This window comes from Hippoglossus stenolepis, chromosome 24 (genome assembly GCF_022539355.2).
Source record: "Hippoglossus stenolepis isolate QCI-W04-F060 chromosome 24, HSTE1.2, whole genome shotgun sequence".
Classification (NCBI taxonomy): Eukaryota; Metazoa; Chordata; class Actinopteri; order Pleuronectiformes; family Pleuronectidae; genus Hippoglossus; species Hippoglossus stenolepis.
Genome location: NC_061506.1, coordinates 9832339 through 9852114, shown reverse-complemented (window position 1 = coordinate 9852114; position 19776 = coordinate 9832339). Strand labels below are relative to the sequence as shown.

At 40.4% G+C, this 19776-nt stretch overlaps 1 protein-coding gene across 1 annotated transcript in view; it reads left to right on the top strand.

The window, feature by feature from the left end:
* LOC118103598 (interleukin-1 receptor accessory protein-like 1) overlaps window positions 1–19776 on the top strand; it is a 260882-nt gene that overhangs the window by 4213 nt on the left and 236893 nt on the right. The window lies entirely within an intron of this gene.

Here is a 19776-nt window from a genome sequence, read left to right as displayed (position 1 = left end):
GGCCTTGTCATTTAAGGACAAAAAAGGATTTTTTAAATGTTATTTGTTCTTTGCAGAGTAGTTGCCAGCAGGAGAAAAATCAATCATCTCACGTCTACCATCTTTGTCACAGTTTTTTTCAGTCATGATGAATTAATGCAGGCGCCTCACTTGAGGATAATTCAGGGTCTGATTCACCCCTTCAGACAATTGCTGGGGCGTTCCTGTGCCGAGGCTTATCTGAACAATTATCTGCCCAAATGATCCTGTAGTGTGAGGTTTAGAGAGACTATCTCCATGTTCTCTTTTCACAATAGAAACACATTTGATATTTACCACTTGGAATCATTTTTGTGTAAAAGAAACCGCAAGAGCGATAGCCAAAGAGAGCTGGATGACCAGGGAAGGTCGTCAAGCTAACGTCGCATGCTAACAACGAGTCTTCATTCGCAATTCACCTCCAGCTTGACTTGCAAAATGTATCAACCCATCTTCTAAACCACGACTGCAAAGTGTTTTTTCACTCGTATTTTGCTTTATGGTGCAAAACATAGCACACACAAGTGAAACTCACCAGCTACCATGTTTGTTTTTGTCAGAAAAGCTACGTTTGAGATCACAAGTCCCTGGAATTGTTAGGTATAAACTCAATTTGTTGTTGTGGGTGCATTATATATTCTGTCTGTGGTTTTCCATCGCTTAAGATTTGAAAATCCTCTTGTGTGCACCAAGCCTAAAGGAACAATCCACGGATCACCATTTTCTCCTTTCTTTGGCTCGTGTCCCCTTTTGTGAAATGAATCGGGCAGCCTGTTCAACCCTGAATTATGCATTTAATTTTTTCGCTCAATAGAATTACAGTCATAAAGCACGGTGCTGAAGTGAAGGTTTTCAACATGCCACATGTTGCCTAGCTTCAAGGAAAATAGATTGCCTACACCATATTCCAAATTCCAAATTCATCTGTGTTATTGCCACTTATCTGTGAATACGCGAGTAGTGCTATAGTTCCAGATTTAAGGCTGTGACATCTATTTTCTCTGATTGATGAGAAGAAAGACTAGATTCTAGCTAGGGGTCAAAAGTGTTTGACAGCAATAATACACCGTATTCTTCTGTTGACACAAAAATAAAGTCTTCACAGCAAATGAGCATCTGTATTCCTGTCCCCACGCACTCTACTCGCTCTGAGTGCCTTCCCCTGAAATTGGTGCTTGCTCATAGCAGCCTCTTTTCTCGTGACGTGATCTGGTAATCCATCTTCAAAGCCCCCCCGCCGCTCTCCTGGGTTAACGTAGGCGGATGTGCTGCAGCCTGAATATCATATGCATGACGAATTTGCCATCCCAGCACTTTTTTGCTTGGTATGTTGCGGTGCCGCTTTTGAAGGATAGAATATGTCACTTTGTGCGGTGCTCGGGGCAGGAGGCATGTTTTTGGAGCTGGGGGGGTTGTCCCTGAGAGTCCAGGGGACTGGAAAGTAAAGGCCAAAGACCCGGCCACTTTGTTCACGTTAACTACAATGACCTGACAGGGACACAGAATTCACATGAGACAAACGTCTGAGGGTCCAGACAAAGCTTATATAATATTTACCTCTGCTGCTGCTGGGAAAAATATGATTTAACTTCTGCTGCACTAATAGCATCCTCTTTTACTTTATGCTAAAGTTTGAAGAGACAAAAAACGTGTTTTATGAGTTTTATAATTAAGCTTCAGCAGTTTTTTATTTCTGTGTTTGGAGAGATACGCCGCTGCCTCTGTTGTGCAGTTTAACTGACAGACGTTTAAGTGATAACTTGTTTATTTGGCTTGTGTGATTTAAAAGATAGTCAACCATAATGACTTTTCATTAGCCAGATGCAATACAAAGAAACATAAATAAACTATAAATGTCATTTTGTACCCATTATAAGTTGGCCAAAGGACACAAAATGCTGATCTGAACTCATTACTTCAAAGCTGCCTCTGTTTATTTTTAGAGTAATTGACACGTCTATGAATACATTAAACGTCATAAATGGTGAAATGCAACCTTGAAGAGTCCAAGGTGACTTCTCAAAGTAGCTTTTTCTCTTTGTTTATATCACTTCCAAGGATTTAAAATTAAAATTATCATGTTTAAGCAGCTGGAACCGGCTTTTTTACTACTTCTACTAATTCTGGTTGATTAATTTGATCCAAATCCATATTGTATCACTGCATTTACTTAAATAACCTAATTACATTCAGCAGTGGATGTAGTTTTGGAAAAATAATCCTCTCGGGAGTGGATCTGGCCTCAGAGCTGACAGGTCAGACATGGCGTGTGGCCATGACTCGCCGCTCTGAGCAGGCAATGGGCAAGGTGGCCTTCAGCACTTACAGGTTCTGATGATATTATTTCAACAGGCTCTCAGTGGCGTGGAGAGTCATTGCAGTGGTTGAGAGCTAATGGGCCAGATGTAAGAGCCACCTGGCTAGTGCCAGGCCTCCGTATGCTGCCGCTGACGGAGCCAGTCATGCAGAGCCAGGGTTCGGCTGTCTGCTGCTCACCGTGCTCACTTGCTCATTTAGAAGAGCAACTGTGCTCATCACCGTGACATTCTTCAGCAACTTTGTTGTGCACTCGAGTGTGGAATCTGCACTGGCATTTAAATGTAATGCATAATGTGACTTAAAGCCAGTAAAAAAAATTTTTTTCTTATGATCCATGACATTAACATTTGACCTTTTTACAAATAGAGGCCATGGTATGGAGCTCTGAAACCAAAAATCCATTACTTTGAAAAAGCAGCTGGCAATGTGTGAGTGCACTCCAGCCTTGCGTATATATATATATATATATATATATATATATACCTGGGATGCAGACACATTGCTATATCTGGTATGTGGAATGAGCAGTGCTTTTGGCAGCCAGCCCATTTAATTCATTTAACACCGAAGAAAACAGAGCACCTCCAGCAAACAGGGCAGTGGAAAATAGAGCCGTGAATCTTGATTGTGGAGGTAAATGAACAGATAGGTCTGGAGGTGTGTCATCTGTCTTTGAGCAGAGATGCATTAACGTGGCTACACCCCGTCACTTCTGTGTCCCCAGTAACCTCGTGGAGGAAACAACATCAAGTGTGTGAGGGAGGTTTTCCTTTTGGATATCTTCTCATCCAATATGCCACCACGATGGCTCTACATACACGGAAGATGTAAAAATCCAAAGTTGCACTTCCTCAGAAGAAAGCATAATTCAAACATGGCTTCAGGCGAGCAATAACATTCTAGTCGATGTAAGGCAGCACGGTATGTATGTATACTTGTTTAAATATTCATGGCGAGAGGGCAGGAGCAGTGTGTGTGGCTGCACTGTGATTTACACCAGCAATAAGTTTGTGTCAGCGTAGAGGTCGACAATACCCCCGAGCAAACTTACAGAGTTGTGAATAGGAAATGATAGCCTCCCACCACCGATGACCTCTTAAACTGTTCAGCTATTCAAACTACTCTGACCTGTTAGTCAGAGCTTTCACATGGATAAAATCACACAAGTTTATTCATATTTTTTGCAAGAGGCTCAAAATCAATAGTTTGAGTTGTTCAGGATTATGTATGTAACTTTGTCCTGTGTTCTTCTGGGGCTAAATATGTAGAATTCTGTAGATTCCAGACAAAAAACGCTATAAGATATAAGATGAGATGTGAATAAATTGGGGAAATAATAGTGACAACAAGGAAAACACCAACAATGGAACAAATAATAACATTGAGCATCAGCCATTAAGATGGTGTGCAATCCCCTCGGCTATTCTCTGACTACGATTTAGTCTCTTGGGGCAACGACCAATATTTTAGGGCTTCAGGTGTAGACAGTGGACAACTGTACAGATGTACAGATTTTGGATATGAACATGCAGAATCTGTTCATAGAGATTAGATTGTGTGCAGTGCTTCTCTGACTACCACAATTCGTGGTCAATGGAAAAAGCAATGTTTGAGTTGGCATTTTGTTACACTTCCACTAATTCGCCATTTGTAAAGGATTTTGACGTCAGAGCTGGATTCATCCATAAGTTCAAACCTGAGGGACGGAGGACAGCATGTTCTCTTTATCTAACTCAGCAGGTGAAGATGGATGCTGGTTATTAAATAGTGATGGTATTATGACATGATTTAATATTAATGACATTAATATTAAAAATGAATGGAATGGCGCCTTAACAATCCATCTCTTGAAGAGAAAAAAGGCTTTAAAAGAGTCAGACTGCACCAAAGCCTTTCACAGCCCGACTCGTAAAAATGCTTCTGTCAAGAGAACAAACTTCTCTTCAGAGACGTGCGCGGCACAACGTAAACACCGAGGTACGTTGCCGCTGTGTTCGTCTCCGGCACTCCATCACACATCGCTGTTTGGGCTTTCCCCCCTCACTCTTTAAATCTGGAGCGACAGGGTGTCACTGGGAAAACCCATTGAGCACACTGTGGGATGATGGCTTCATGCCCTTCTCCATCACACCTTTGTTCCATCGTCCCCTCCGAGCCAAGACAAGGTAGGCGACGAGTTATCACACCCGTCAGCTTTATGAGTCCCCGTCTGCCCGTGCCGCAGTTAATAAAGCCAGTGTGCTGCTTCCTCAGAACTGGGTGAGTCAGAGCAAGTGAAGGGAAATTGGTCAGCAGAGTGTCGTTCAGGGCCAAAAAAGCACATTCTGCGCCAGTGGCTTCTGTGGATGCATTGTTGGTTTGATTAGTAATATGAGGAGAAAACCTCTCTCCCACCTGAGAGCCTGACCATTAAAACCCCAAATAGCCCCGAATCCTTCAAACCTCAATGAGAGCAGAATTTATATCTTCTGCCAAAGTGAATTTCCTTTCTTTAATTAATCCATACGAAGGCTGCCGCAGGATTCTGAAGCATTATTTAGCCTGTATTTACTTTAAATGGCCAAATTACCTTTTGTAGCAGCTCCACATAATATTAGCTATACCCTAGTTCCATACACGCTGCTCTCACATAATCTCCCTCTCCTCTGTGTTCAAGTTCACCGACATTATTTCCCAACGTGACAGCTTGAAATGCCCCCCAACGAGGATTCCCTCATTTCTGCGGAGTCGAATGTTTTTGAGGGACATGTTAGACAGAATCTGAACCCGCTGGCCCGCTGTGCACTGCGAGCAGTAGTAATTGTTTGAGCTGTAATTGCGCTGGCTGCATCTGCTAGGGAGAATAAGGGCCCCCATTGGGTCAGATGCCGGCCGCCTCGGGGAACATTTAGTCAGTGGCAGCACATGTGAATGCAATGTACAACGGATGCGTAAAGTCGTAGATAATGACTAGAAAACGTCCTACATTCAGTGAAGTGTGAAGTTCTTGAATACTGAATATATGAGTGTGTTTCGCAGTGTTGAGTGATCTTGTCCATTTTGCCTAAGTGTTGTTTAAGTTGCTCCTGACTGCACTCAAAGAATTCAATGTTCTTTTCGTGCTAAAGCCGCCTCTGCCAGGAGATAATGGAGAAGGTAGTTTATCAAAAGCATTGCACTAATTGTTACACCTGCAGGGGGTGTTGTTCACGTAGAAACGAGGCCATTTGTATCACCTGTCATGTTACAGCCGAGAAAACGAGAACTTGCTGGAAATTACTGCACAGCTGGAAGTAATGGCACATGGATGAGAGGTTTTCTCGCATGCTGATATGTTGATGTAAAGCCCCTTTTTCCGCTGGTCAAAAAACCCCACCAACATCTGGCTTTTGTCTGCTTTGTAAATGGATACAATTTGCATTCACTTCCAGGTCAAATGACTCGTGGCTGACAGGTTTTTATCGGCTGCAGCTCCGATCGGCAGTTATGGAAACGCTGCACACTGGTCTAGACGCTGACGCTTCACTTTTATTGCTTTACGTTTGTGTTTTTATTGTTTTTAACATCTTGGGAACAACACGCAACAGTGACTCTTTTTCTTGGTATTGTGCAAGATGCAATGCTGACAAGACAAAAAGGTTTCCAGCACATTTGTGATGTCAAACATGACTCACTGGGGGGGGGGGGGAACAAAAGCAAACTCCTCTACTGGCAATTGGAAAGGAGTTGATCCCTTTTTCTTTAGCAGGTTTACCCACGTTTAGAAAATCCACATATACCCAGTAATTCTGGTGTAAAGGAGGTATTAGTATATTATTATTCCACTGATTAACATTAAAAGCTCATGAAACCCTGAAGTCATATTCATGACCGGTGTAGTGCAATTAGGCAATTAATTGATAGTCTTGTAGATGTATAGTTTCCTCTTTTATATAATTCTAAATTAAATATCTTTCAATACAAACAATTAAAAGATGTCAAGTTGGAGTTATTTCAACAATTCCACCTTTACTTTTTCCACATTTATTGATTGATTTTAAAGATTCAGTGTGTAAGATTAAGGTGAAAGGGAACTATTGAATATACAATATATTCCTTGTGATGTTTTCACTAGTGTGTTTCATCTAAATTGAATGACTTGTTGTTTTCTTTACCCTAGAAAGGGCCCTTTATATTTAAATACTTTATATTTACATTAGGAGCGGGTCCTCTCTAAGGAGGCTGCCATGTTTTTTTAAAGTAGCCCAGACTGGACAAACTAAAGACCTTTTGAGTTTTTATGACAACTGAAGGCTGCCACAGGTTCTCTTTCATGTTTGGAAGGGAAGGATATTCGGCTGCAACATGCAATTACACCACTAGATGTCACTAAATTCTACACACTGAACCTTTAAACAGGAATCAAGACAGTAATAAAACAGATGATTGAAAATAATCATTAGTTGCAACTTAAAACCGATGGATGAAAGGTTTTTTTTTTGGTCTATATCAAACACTTAAAGCTTAAGTAAAGAAATGCCCTGTAACATAATCTGTCTCCTGATGCGCGGCAGTTTAGTCAGTGCGTATGACAGTTTAAGCTATCGCCCAAAAATAGAAGGCTCAAGTCTGTCATGCTGTCAAAATATCAATCCTAGAGGACTGTTAATGACAGATTAGGACGCTGCATTTGCATAACTGTCGCCTTCTGGTCCCGAAATATGCAACCACATCTTTTCTGACTTTGTCAGCATCTGTGCTATTTATTCTTAATTCTCTTATATCTTTGAAAAATCTGTGTTGATCATTATAATAACGCACAATAACAGAATATAGACATATATATCATCATTTTTGGGATTTAGTGACAGTGTGTTTCATTTCTTGTGAATAGTGACTGGATTCCAAATGCTAGAGGCCTTTGGAAGTAGATATGAGCCAATTGGACCCAGCTGACTGGATCAGTTGGTTCATATCACTCTTGATGAAGTGAGACTGAAAAGCCACTTAGGCTCATTTATGTTATTCTGCTTTTGTAATGGCCTTGATATTTGGAGGTTGGGCTATAAACCAGCGATGGGTGCAGCTTCCTTGCTGAAGCATTAACTTGCAGTCTTTTCTAAAATGTTATGTACTCCTTCATGGGCTGAGTTAGGTTCATAAGGCCAGAGCCAAAGAAATGCATTTAATACCTGAGAGATTTCACGGGGATGTACACGTCCATCTTCCTTTTGACCTCCTACTTGCTTCCAATCCATCTTAACCGCAGCATGCAGAGCAGGACCTCTGGCAGATACTGATGCAAGTTCACCTGTACAATCTCTCTCCTCCACTCTTTTCCCTTCAATCTGAGATATTGTACATTAGAGATAACAACCAAGCTGAGTGAGTATTCCTTTAATAGTGGCACTCAAGGGTAGAAATGATGACTGGGTGTGACTGTTGAGGTCAGTAGAAATGGCACATGTTGCAAGAAAGGGTCCATAAAAGCTCTTTCTGACATGACAAACTAGCTCTGGATTCTTGCCTATTTGAGCTGAGGTCAATTCAGTGTGATGAAAGTGACTATTTGTTAAAAACACAGACATTTAACCATCCTTTCAGAGAATAGAAGGTGGACATTTTTTATTTGATTTAGACACAGAAAAACAAGACATGACCATTTTTATGTGACCTTTCTGTCAGAATCCGATCTGGACCCTGAAACTGCTGACTGTCGAAGAAACTGTTAAAAACCGTCTCGAATAATGACAGAGCCCATGCTTGGCATGTTTGGCGATGTATTAGAAATGAGGCTACTGCGCGCTGGCGTGTCTCCATGCCCCTTCCCTGCACTCCTTCAAGGAGGAGTACAGCACATATGGCCCCCTGGGCGGTATGGATGCGTCGCTGCAATCGGAGTGGGAGGACACGAGCGCAAGAAGTATCCCATCTGTCATGATGTCCTCTCTCACTCTAAAATGGATTAATAACGGTTGGGAGACGAACAGTGAGCAGAATAGAAAGATAATAATTATCTCCTACAGAATGAGCAAATTTACAGGGTGCTTGACAGTTTGTTAGTGGTGTTGCTGCTCTCCCATGTCCACATTTGTGAGTGTTTAAGCTTGAAACTGGACTAACATGTTTTTTTAAACACAGTACATAGCGAAGCATTAGTCAGCCTGCAAAACATCTGTACCACAGCTGCTCTCTCTGAATATTTTGGAGCTGTTAACTGGCCACAGTGGAAAATTGCTTTGAGAGACTCTGACATTCCCTGAAAACACAAGTCTAGTTAAGTGCAGGGATGTTTTGAGTCTGGTATTATTCCTTCTCACTTGGTTCAATACGCTGCTGTTTGTAATCAGTGAAGGTCCAGCCACAGAAAACATTGTATTGGCAATATAGTAATATATATTACTGTAAAAGACATGTGTTAAATGTCACCTTGAGAATGTATTTTGAAGTTTCTTGTCAATTATTAACATTATTAAGCCCAAATAAAATTTGATAGGAATTCCAAAGACCTCATATTTGAGGAGCAAAATAGATTTTGAATTGTTAGGTAAATCCTGTCTTTTCACACTTAGATTTACAAAATGCTGTGGTTTACCTTATTCCTGGATTAACATAACTCTGGATTATGTAATATGTTTTCTACAAACTGTATCTCCTAGAGCTAAGGCTGTGCTGGAGCTGTCCACTCATCTGTGGTGCTGAAATCCTTTTACACAGCATTTTCATTTGTCTTCTTTATTTTAAAGCAGCAACAATTATACAGTTATGTGTTGTTTTGTTAATGAATATGACTCGGATCCTTTTGAACATTATAACAATTTTAGAAGAAGTCTGAATTATTTTTACGGTTTAATGTTATAATTTTCAGAACTGCAATAACAATAGCGCACAGGACTGTACTCCTTGGGATATACCTTGTTAAACTTGAAAGATCATAGCACAGTATACTGTGTAAGCATTTTAAATATGTACACATATATTTTCTAGTTACTGCATACGCTTCTTCTTCTTGTGTCACAAGGATATTGAAACAACTATTTATTTGAGCATGTCAAAGTGTATGTGGCTCTGGGGGGGACCCTCTACAATCCTTGTCACTGGGAAGAAATGTCTTCAGGAACATTACACAAGGTGGCAAACATACTAAAATCCAATAGGACAAATAAATCCAGAAATCCCGTCACCTCACAGAACATGTTGACCAATCTGACCAGATATTTATTGCTTCAATTTGGTTCTGTCTTTGAACAGAATATTGTTCACACATCACCAAAATACATTTGGTGCAAACATGACTAGAGTAAATGGGTGCTGATAAGAGGGAGCTTGTTTCGACTACATACAACTATCTAGCCCAGTGTATCTACAATCTATGATGTTCCAGTAGCACACATATAATCTCTCTTCCCCCTGAGTTCTTTGGCCACTTCAGATGGCACAGCCCTGCCAGAAACCCATTCCAGCCTCCAGCTCTGATCAAACCACTATCACTTACATTTTATTGTGTGGCTGTCCTTGCAGAGTCAAGAGAGTTTGTAGATGTTATTTATGAAGGCCTTTTCCACAGCACCAATCCGTTCAAGAGTGCACTTGCCTATTGAATTTGCCTGATCAGAGTCTGGAGATTTAATATGCTGCTTCACCTAGTTGAATAGGTAAATAATCAAATAATAAATTTTGCTCCAGTCAGTGTGGTGATAATGAAAACCACAGTGCCATGTCTCCACCTTCATCATAAGGTGAATATTTTTAGTAGCCCAGATGGAGTCACAATAACAAGGATCACAGCAGAAGGGAAATTCATATTCATTGAAGCCACTGTTATTGACTGTGAGCTACACCGACGGTGTTTGGGGACAGAAATGGCACATCGTGAGAAGAGTGAAAATAAAACAGCAATGCTGGAGGGTAATTTTTCATTTTCAAGACTTTTTTAATCACAAATAAATGAGTGGAATTATTGTATTACATTGAGGGGCTATAATTATTGATTATTAACTTAACAGTAGATTCCTGACATCCTGTGAACAAAAAACTGTTCCGAATCTAATTAAAATGGCTGCAGGTTATTTATAACAATTAGCAAAAACACAAAACATGGACGCCACATGAATTATGTTTCCACTTTTTCACAACAAATTGTTTTAAGGAAAACATGTGCCGCCCACACACCGCTAAAGGCAAAGGCAGACTTATCAAATATATTATAATTTTCAATTTTGACAAACATGAATATCATATATTCTTGGCGTAGGACGCCGCCCACTCAGAACACACATGGAGATGTGAGGCCTGTGCTGCAATAACGCAGGTTCACGGTAGTGTGTTCTGTTGACTAAGAGAAGAAAATAGACCAGAATGCACCTCTTCTTTTCATTATTATTATTGTTACTCATGTCATTTCAACCAGCTAGACTAGCAGAAACATTAGTTTAACATTGGACGAACCAGCCTCGAGCAAACTCACATTCAAAGGTTCACTTTCAAAGCAGCCGCGCTGCCACTTGACACCCGATCAAGTCTCTTCTCAGCTTTAATGTTAAATTGGACAGTCACTGCTGCTCACTGGTTCCTTGTCTTTGGGGAATCAATTATTTTCATGGCTGACATAAAATGTAAGGAAGTAATTAGCAGGAGCTTCCACACACGTGTGAACTGAGCCAGAAGTTAACAGCAGTAAATAGTGTCCAAGCTGTATGTAGACTGTTTGCACTCTAGAGCTGTGGTCTCCAATTTGACTTGTCGATTGTTGGTTGATTGGCTCTTATTTGAACAAATGTTCGGGAAATCAGCAGTGCTACTTTCTTGAGGAGAAAAGTGTCTCATCATAAGCCTCTCGGAATTATTTCATTATTTGCTGCAGCTGTAGGTCTTAATCAAGTTATCTTTCCATTGAGCTTTAAAATAATTCTTTATAAGAATATATTTGGCTGCATTGTGTTGTAACACTACAAACAAGTCAAGTGGGGAACTATAACCACACTCGGCTTGGCTGTGAGAACGTTAATGGATACCTACTGCCTCTGCCTGTAGGTTTCCAGATAATATGGCATTTCGTGGGATATTCTCTACCCTGCTACTTTACCTTATCTTCAATTATGCAAAATCAAATATTCACCGATGCTTATTTATTTATTCACTCAGGCCCAATATCGTAACAGGTCCACTAAGTGCACTTGGGCAAATTTATGTAATCTAGAGATAACCTGAAGATGTAAGTTTGGGCTGTGACCAATTATTGGGTGAAAAGTGTAGTATCAATCATGCATATTGACACAAATCTCACTGGACATTTATGTTGATGTATCCACAATTTTCCCATCTCGACGATTTAAAGGATTATTTTTGACCCGATATATAACATGTTAACACAGAGCTGCTGGTAGACACAGTGGGGATTCTACAATAATCTAAGCACTGTGTAATATTTGGGAGTCTTAGATCTAGATTGTTAAGTCAAATCCACAAAGGAGAGGACTTTAGAATAAGCTCAAATTTTCCTTTTTCCCCTAAACTGAAAGACAGACAGGGTGGGGTCAGCCATGTCCCCTCACACTCTCAATGTGGAACAAGAAAATCTATATATGGAAACCTGTCTTTCAATATCTTTCATAAAACTAAATTATTTGACTACACCACTTGCATAGAGCCTTGGACTGTTAATAATGGGTTGGATGTGGCCTCTTTGACTTATTTACCGCTCATTGATTTAACTCAATGTAATCTCGGACTAGGTCTTATTGCTGCAGATGAGAGGAAGGAATCTCTTTTAAAACTTCTGTAATGCCCCTTGACGTTTCCTTGAACTTGCTCGACAAATAAACTGAACTGAAAAGATTTAGTCCACCTCATTTCACCTCTTTATCCGAGCTCTTCACATATGGCACATCAGTCTGACACCAGCTGGTAACACTGATTAGAACGCCAGCATTTAACAAGCCCAGCAAGTAAATTATTGGTAAGGGTTACAGTTTGATGACTGGAGTCTGGTGTTGATATACCACCAGGCGTGATTCCAAATCACAAAGCCAGAAGAAGAGATGATAGAAGGAGAAGGGTACATGCTGGATGCATTGATCGATCACAGAGAGACTTCATATTTTTGATATTATTCGTGAATTCATAAAAAGGCAGTATTGTATACGTACCCAAATATGTCTGTTCCTTATTCATTCAGTGTAATTGCAGCTTGTCATTGAGCGTAATAATTCATTTTCTCATAAAGGACACACACACTTGTACTTTTATCTTTTGTGAGGACACTCATTGGCATAATGCATGTCCTAGCACCTTAACCTTAATCCTCTCAACTAAAAGCCTAAAAAGGTCTGTAACTCAAACAAGGCCTCACTAAGATGTTTCCTATGTGCTGCAGAAATAACGACAGCTGTGTGTTTCAGCTAATCTCGGTGGATGTAGCATGTTTCCATGTCCTTGATTATCAGGACGGTGATTCAAAATAAAAATAGTCTGCAGGTTCTTTAAAGCTGACAAGGAGCTCCGAGCAATGATGAGCACAAATTAACTTTTGCTATTCTTTTTGTGCAATTTGTTTATGGGGTTTGTCAATTTCTCATCTCAAATCTGCATGCACGGTGCACCAGTGTCATCAAATTACCATAATCAACAAGTGCAATTTTCTTTTATCAAATGTCCTCTTTTGCTGCTGATATAAACTCCCAATACTACTTCCATTGCCCCACGGACATGATCAGTGATAGCATATAATTAATACCTGTTCAAAGAAAGTTTGGGGATAGTTGGGAGTGGTCTGAGAAAGTTTTTTTACAGCATCTGCAGAGTTCAGCTCTTCAAAAACGAAAAAAGTGTTACCCCTGACCTTTAGCGCACAATGATGTAGGTGGTGTTGGCATTTGTGTAAAAGCAAACCTACCAGAGGAGCTGTATCATTTTCTGCACCAATCCTCAACACAAATCAGAATAAAATAAAAAGAAATGAGTGAAAACCATGCAGTAGAAATCAGGAGCGATGAAAAAGAGCATGTAAAACAAACCAGATTAAAGGAGGGTAAGAACAAGTGTGAAGACAAAAGGGAAGGATGAGGGGAGAGAGATTAGAAGACAGCAGCTGCCGGCAGTGAGGGGTCTTGTCTCTGAACGCTGGTGTAAAGCGATGACACCTGGCCGACGAGCAGCGCTCAGCAGGACCAGCCAGATCAGAGACCTTCTCCCATGTAAAGCGTCTTATTATGAGGAGCAGGGAATGCTGGGACAGAGAGCAGAGGGCTGGGATATATTCAGCTTAGCACAAGAAGGCAGATGGAGTTCAATAAAAAATCATGTTGAAAAGGCTTCATATGGTCGTGACAAAAATTACACAAGGTTGCAAAACAGGACTAGAAAGATGTATCGTTGTTTTTAATAGATTCTTAAAATGACTAATCACACACCTTCAGACCTATTGTCTTCACCAGCACTGTTCTTTTTAGTCGGACAATAAAGAGATTGAAAGGTAATTACCGAGATAATCAAACTTTCAGAAAGTGGCATTTTCTTTCTCCAGTTAAACAAAGAATAAACTTTATGGGGAAAAATCTAGTAATTTCCATCGATTACTGTCAATGAAATGTAATGTAGCTGCTTTTATGGTAAATGAACTCCATTTATATATTATTCTAGCACTTCTACACGTTACAGTCCACCAATTCATACAGTTGTACATCTGTTTGATACAAATGGGTGAGTACTAATCCTACTGGTAGGTTCATGCTTATTCAATTGATCCAGTTCATGGAGCCCTGTAGACACAGAAGGCCCGTTATGAGGCAGACATGTGCTTTTGAATTATTGTAATAGATGGATAGTAAGACTGGAAGGGCATTGTGACGTAGGTGAACTCATTCGAATCTTTTTTTGGGTGGTCTTTTGGGTGGTCTGCCGAGGGGCTTGTGCCAGTTTCAACTTTCTGCCTGTCGGCCAACCAATCAGTGCAGCCATTTAGTTTCATAAAGCTGTGCAAATAGACAACCTGAATGCAGTGTAATCCATGGTAGTAGTAGTTCTATTTGACACAACATCCTAATTGGTTGTTATCAGTCACGTCTCCACTACAAGAAAAGGATGCAACATGTTGTAAACACCTGTTGTCTGTAACAGTTCCACCTTGTCGTTGGTAAATATGAAAATATATCCCTGCTCTCACTTTTTACCATTGTTATTTCTCATCCATAGTATTTTTTGTAACTAAGCAACCAATTGCAATCTGCTTTCTCTTTACATAGACACACATACCAATGAATCTTAATGGTTGCGTGATATACGTTTTAAGGTGGGTTTGCATGGTCGGGCGTAATTTCTATAAGCTTCTGTGGACGGAGGTTTTAAAACAAAAACATACAAATACTAGTGCTCTTATTTCAGTTGATGAAAGTCAAACACACCAAGTTGAAAGAAAACAAGAGTTATTGAACTCTAAGCACAAAGTTGACCTTTATGTCAGGATGGCTCATGTTTCACCTCAGTTTATTCCATCTTAAAGACGGAGACGGCGTAATCAGCCCACAGCAGCTGACGCCTTATCGTCACGGCTGCTACTAACATTTTCACTGGGTTGTCTACAAGCGCTGAAGTACAAAATAATTACCAGTACATGTGGAGCAGCACCTTTCCTGTGTTGTGGTTTTCACACGGACTCACACCAGTAATTAAGTCTGCACGTCGGAGATAAGAGGAAATAAGACAAGACACTCAAACGCATCCACGCCAAATTTATGCAGGACAAACTGCCTTCAACAATATATGTTGTAGCTCATCTGTTTAATTTGTCTCACTTTTCATATCGTGGCAGGTTCCACGTAGCATAAGAAATATAACCTAATACCCAGAAAAGAAGAAATCCCACTACACCGTAACTACAGACTGGTGGGCCAATAGCTCTTTACATCAAACAACAAGAGAAGAAAGTGACAAAAGAACTTTGACTTCAGGCTCCTTTTTGATTTGACAAAGTTTCAATTCTCTGCCTCCTGTGGGCAGAGATGTGATTATCCCAGTGACCGGGATTTCATTTAGGCAAAAGAGAGAATCCTTAGCCCTGGAGGGAGCCACACTTTGTCAAGAGCTGCTTTTAAGTTTTACCAAATGATCAAAGCAGCTTTTAGTGTTTTTGTCTGGTGATTACATGGCAAATCGGGCCACAGAAATTACACAGCTGGACGCAGAAGATGTAAAAAAGAAAATGTGCACAGCTTGACCCCAGCGAAAGAAGGGGTGTCATCGAGAGGAAAAAACTGAACTATCTCTTCATGTGTTTTTAAAAAGAGACATTTTGAGAGAGGTCTTGAACACACTTGAGAGAAAATCGGGGAATATATAAAACACAAGAAATATCCCTTCGCTTCAAGCTGCTAGGATACAAATGGGTTTGTGAAAAGCTTCAGAGAGCCTCCACTTTCCTTCTACATCTTATCAAGTGGTGCAAAAACTAAATATGTAGAAATCACCACAAAAGAAATTACAGATGGGTTTTTTTCTGCAGAATATATCCGCAATTTTTCTATGTGAACATCCCTGCTTTATTTACACCCATGTCTTATTTAAATGCCTCTTGTTTGTACATACAAAAGACTTTGTCTTTTCAAGATTCACGACTCAAATTTCCTGTCATTTTTCTTTTTAGTGCAGTAAAGTCTTGTTTACCCCTTCCAGGTTTGTCTCTCTGATTTCAAATTAAGTTAGTCCCATTTCAAATATATTAATTCTGCCTTCTATTCTTTCCTCAATTTGCGACATTAAATCAGATTTATTATCTCTTCCCTCATGAAATTTGCAAATTTAATCTCAAAGGAATTTTCTTCCTCTGGCACTCTGCAACACACACACACACACACACACACACACACACACACACACACACACACACACACCCTTCCAACATGCAATCGACGAATACGTTTTTCAATGCTGTAATTTTCATTAACACTGAATCCACATTACTCTGCATGCGACTTTCTATATCTACATATCTCCAACTAATGGGCCTTGGTTTAGTGTCTTCTCATTATACTAAATCTGCATTGCTTTCAAGGCTCCTCCTATACACACACACAAACACACACACTCACCTACACACACACACAGTGTTCACACTTGCGTGCACGCAGGTCTCATGGCAGTTGAATTATAGATCACAGCTTTGCTTGGCCATCGTTGTGAAAAGTTCAAAGGGGAAGCAATACTTTGCCCACCCACTCAGTCACACACACACACAGCCACTCAAACACGTACCTACACACACACACACACACACACACACACACATACGTAAGGAGACAGTACACATACCCTGTAGCTACAAACCTATATGACAGGAGAAAATAAATCAAAGTGAGAGGAGGAGAAAGGAGTGTTTTCTGTAAGGTGAATGAACTACGAGGATAAAACTGTGCAGGGGAGAGAATGTGTGGTCTGCTTTGGCACGTCGTTTTCTATGTTGGAGGATTGTGCCGACGTATTGTAACAAGGCCACGGATAATATGATGACGTGTGACGCCGCCTCAGTAAAGCTTGAGTGTGCTCTCAACAGCATTACCGTGGCAGAAACCTTTTCAACTGGAAGATGAATCGTTGACTCTTTTAAACCAGCGCTGGCGATGTAGCCGCAGGGATCGGCCTGCTGGTCAACCACTCTGCCTGAGATCTCTCCAAATCTGACTTTGGTGGTTGTTTGACTTTTCCTCACGGGTGACAAACAATTCCGTTGTAGCCAGGTCACAAATGGAGCGATGCCTGCGAGCTAGTTCACGCAGTCGACTCACGCTGCACTGCAACGCTCTACACATGTGACGTCCTCCACCATACACACCCTCCCAATTTGGCCTATGTCGGAGCCTAAACAGCAAACTCCAACAAAGATCTACAACTGCAGTAAACATTTCAAACGTGAGTTCCTTGCTCAGCCACACACAAGACACATAAAGGGCTGATCCTGAATTAAGGCTCTGTAGCCACCTCTATTACATGAGGATTGTAATGCTGCTTTTAGACAAGTCCAGACATTTCTAACATGCAACGGAATGCAAAACTGGAACAGTGATTTCTCAGGATGAAATAGAAATGCCCGTCAACTTGTAAAGACGTATTATATTCTCATAACCGAGACAGACAAGACCTCCATGATAAAAAACCACACATTTAATGCAGCGTCTCTTTCAAAGAAGGTTTACTGTGATGGTGATTACAGGGTTAGGAGTGGCAGTGGCTTTGCAAAGCTTGCATCAGAATCAATAGCGAGCACATCATTAACATGTTACTTTCAGGCTCATAGTTAAAGCTTAATTGCTGATATTTTAAAAGCAGATGGCATCGCACCAGAGGGAAGGACTCCATTAACTTTATTGATTCCTCAAACTGGCAAAAGCTTGAATGCAGATTGTGAAATTTTGAATTCAGTGCTTATTGGTAAGGTGAAGGAAACATATTCAATTGAGAGGAGCTGCACAGAAATATTTTACCGAGCTATTTTTATGTTGTATTAGTGACCTCGTCCATTAGTTGCGTTTGGGCTAATTCTTCATACCTCGCCTAACATGCTTTGAAATGGTTAAACACCATTCTCCCTTTCTTCTGGCTGCATTTCGTTAAATTATCTTTGCCCACGAATCACATATTAAGCCCGAAGAAACCGAGCACTCCCTGTAACTGATGCAGGTTTTTGAAGGCTCAGTTCCCAGGTGTTTGTTGCAGATAAAGAATCTGCAATGTTGAGATTGGACGAGAGCGTGAAACATGGCTAGAGGGCGTGTTCAAGATGTTTACTGAGTGGCTACATTGGCGTTGAGGTCTGTGACATCTAATGGCTTCGATTGTGTCGCTGTAAATGTCGTCTACTGATATGGATACAGCTTAGTAGCATTCAATTTTCTGGAAATCATTTTAAGATAATACATTTATGTAAGGTTGAACACAATTAAAATAAAACATTTTGGAAGCTGACGATTAAAACTGAACAAGGTCTAAAGGATGGTGGGACAGATTTCTTCTGTGCAGTTCGTACCCATCTGAAAGCTGCAGGCAGGAGCGGTTTTAAAATGCAGGCTCCAGGGTGGACAGTTGCCATCTTGCCTCTGGCTTTATCAATGCTGGCATCTGACATTGGCAGCGGGGCTGGAGCTCAACCGTCCATTGAGGAGGAAGAGAGAGGGGTCCCATATTTCCACTTTAACCTTGGACACTTGTAACAAAGACATGGCATGAATGATATCTGGAAAGAGGATTGAAAGGAAATAATAATCTGTCCTTCATGGAGGTTGCTCAGGTGGAGAAAAACTGATATCCCCTGTACTTATTGTATTTTATACACAGCTTGTTTTGCAGCTTGTCCTTCCAAAACTGTCCTTCGCTATTTCTATTTACTATTCATGCATATATAAATAAACATACTTCAATATATTTCAGACTATCATCAAATTGAGCTTGTTCTCAAAAGACTTGCATGTGAAATCTACATAAGAGAAAACGTAACTAACCTTCTCTACATGATATATAAGAAATGAATTAATTGCTGAAAAATGACAGTATCCTGGTTCTCGTGCTATATGTAGATCGTGGTCCGAACGTCAGAGACCACTTTCTCAATCACTCCACTATAAAAGTGGTCTCAGACTTTTTGATTGAGCTGTAATTGCATTTAATGTGACACGTTAAAAGCACATACAAATGAGAGTACTTTGAGGTGCACTGAACTACACTGTGCTCCAGTTTTGAAAAGGTCCAACTGCAGTTTGTGAACGACAGAAAAAAAACCACATTACCTGTAAGAACAGACTGAATACAGATAGATATATAGGATAATTTATAATAGAGGGTTTTGCTATATACTTTTCAGTGGAGCACTCCTGTTAATCAGGAGCATTGAAACTTGGTGTGTGATATAAATCCATAAGCAATGGGCTCCACCTTTTTGAGAGAAAGCAGCATAAAGATTTTGAGTGCAAATTAGATTCTTTTGTGTGCAGCAGTGCACAAGTCAGTGGCATTTCAGTGTCAGCTCCAGGTAAGTCTCGGGGGAACGTCACACTCACTTCGACCTGCGTTACAGTATTGAGGGCGCTTCCAATCCTTTTGTTCCTTTTTTTTTATTTATATATGATCACATTCTTTTCCGACAGTTGCGAAATGCAAAACAGTGACGTCTCACTCATGCGTATATGCAATTGCGCAGCGTTGGGCTATGGCAACGTCTATTCTACAATAAGCTATGTATATATGAAAGAGCTAAGACACTGTAGTCGGAAACGTCATCTAAAAACAGGCCCCAAAACCTTTGTAATTTAATTTTAGAAGTTTGCGTGTGTGTGACGTACCTGAGATGGCAGCGGAGGCTTGTGCTTAAACATGTAGTCTGCACTTTGTTTATAGTTTTGATACCAAAATGATACTTTGAAGATTGGAGGGAAGTCATTTGGTATCTTTGCTATGTTTCTATTTGGAGATGGTTCGGTTTAGTTCGATATAGAGCCC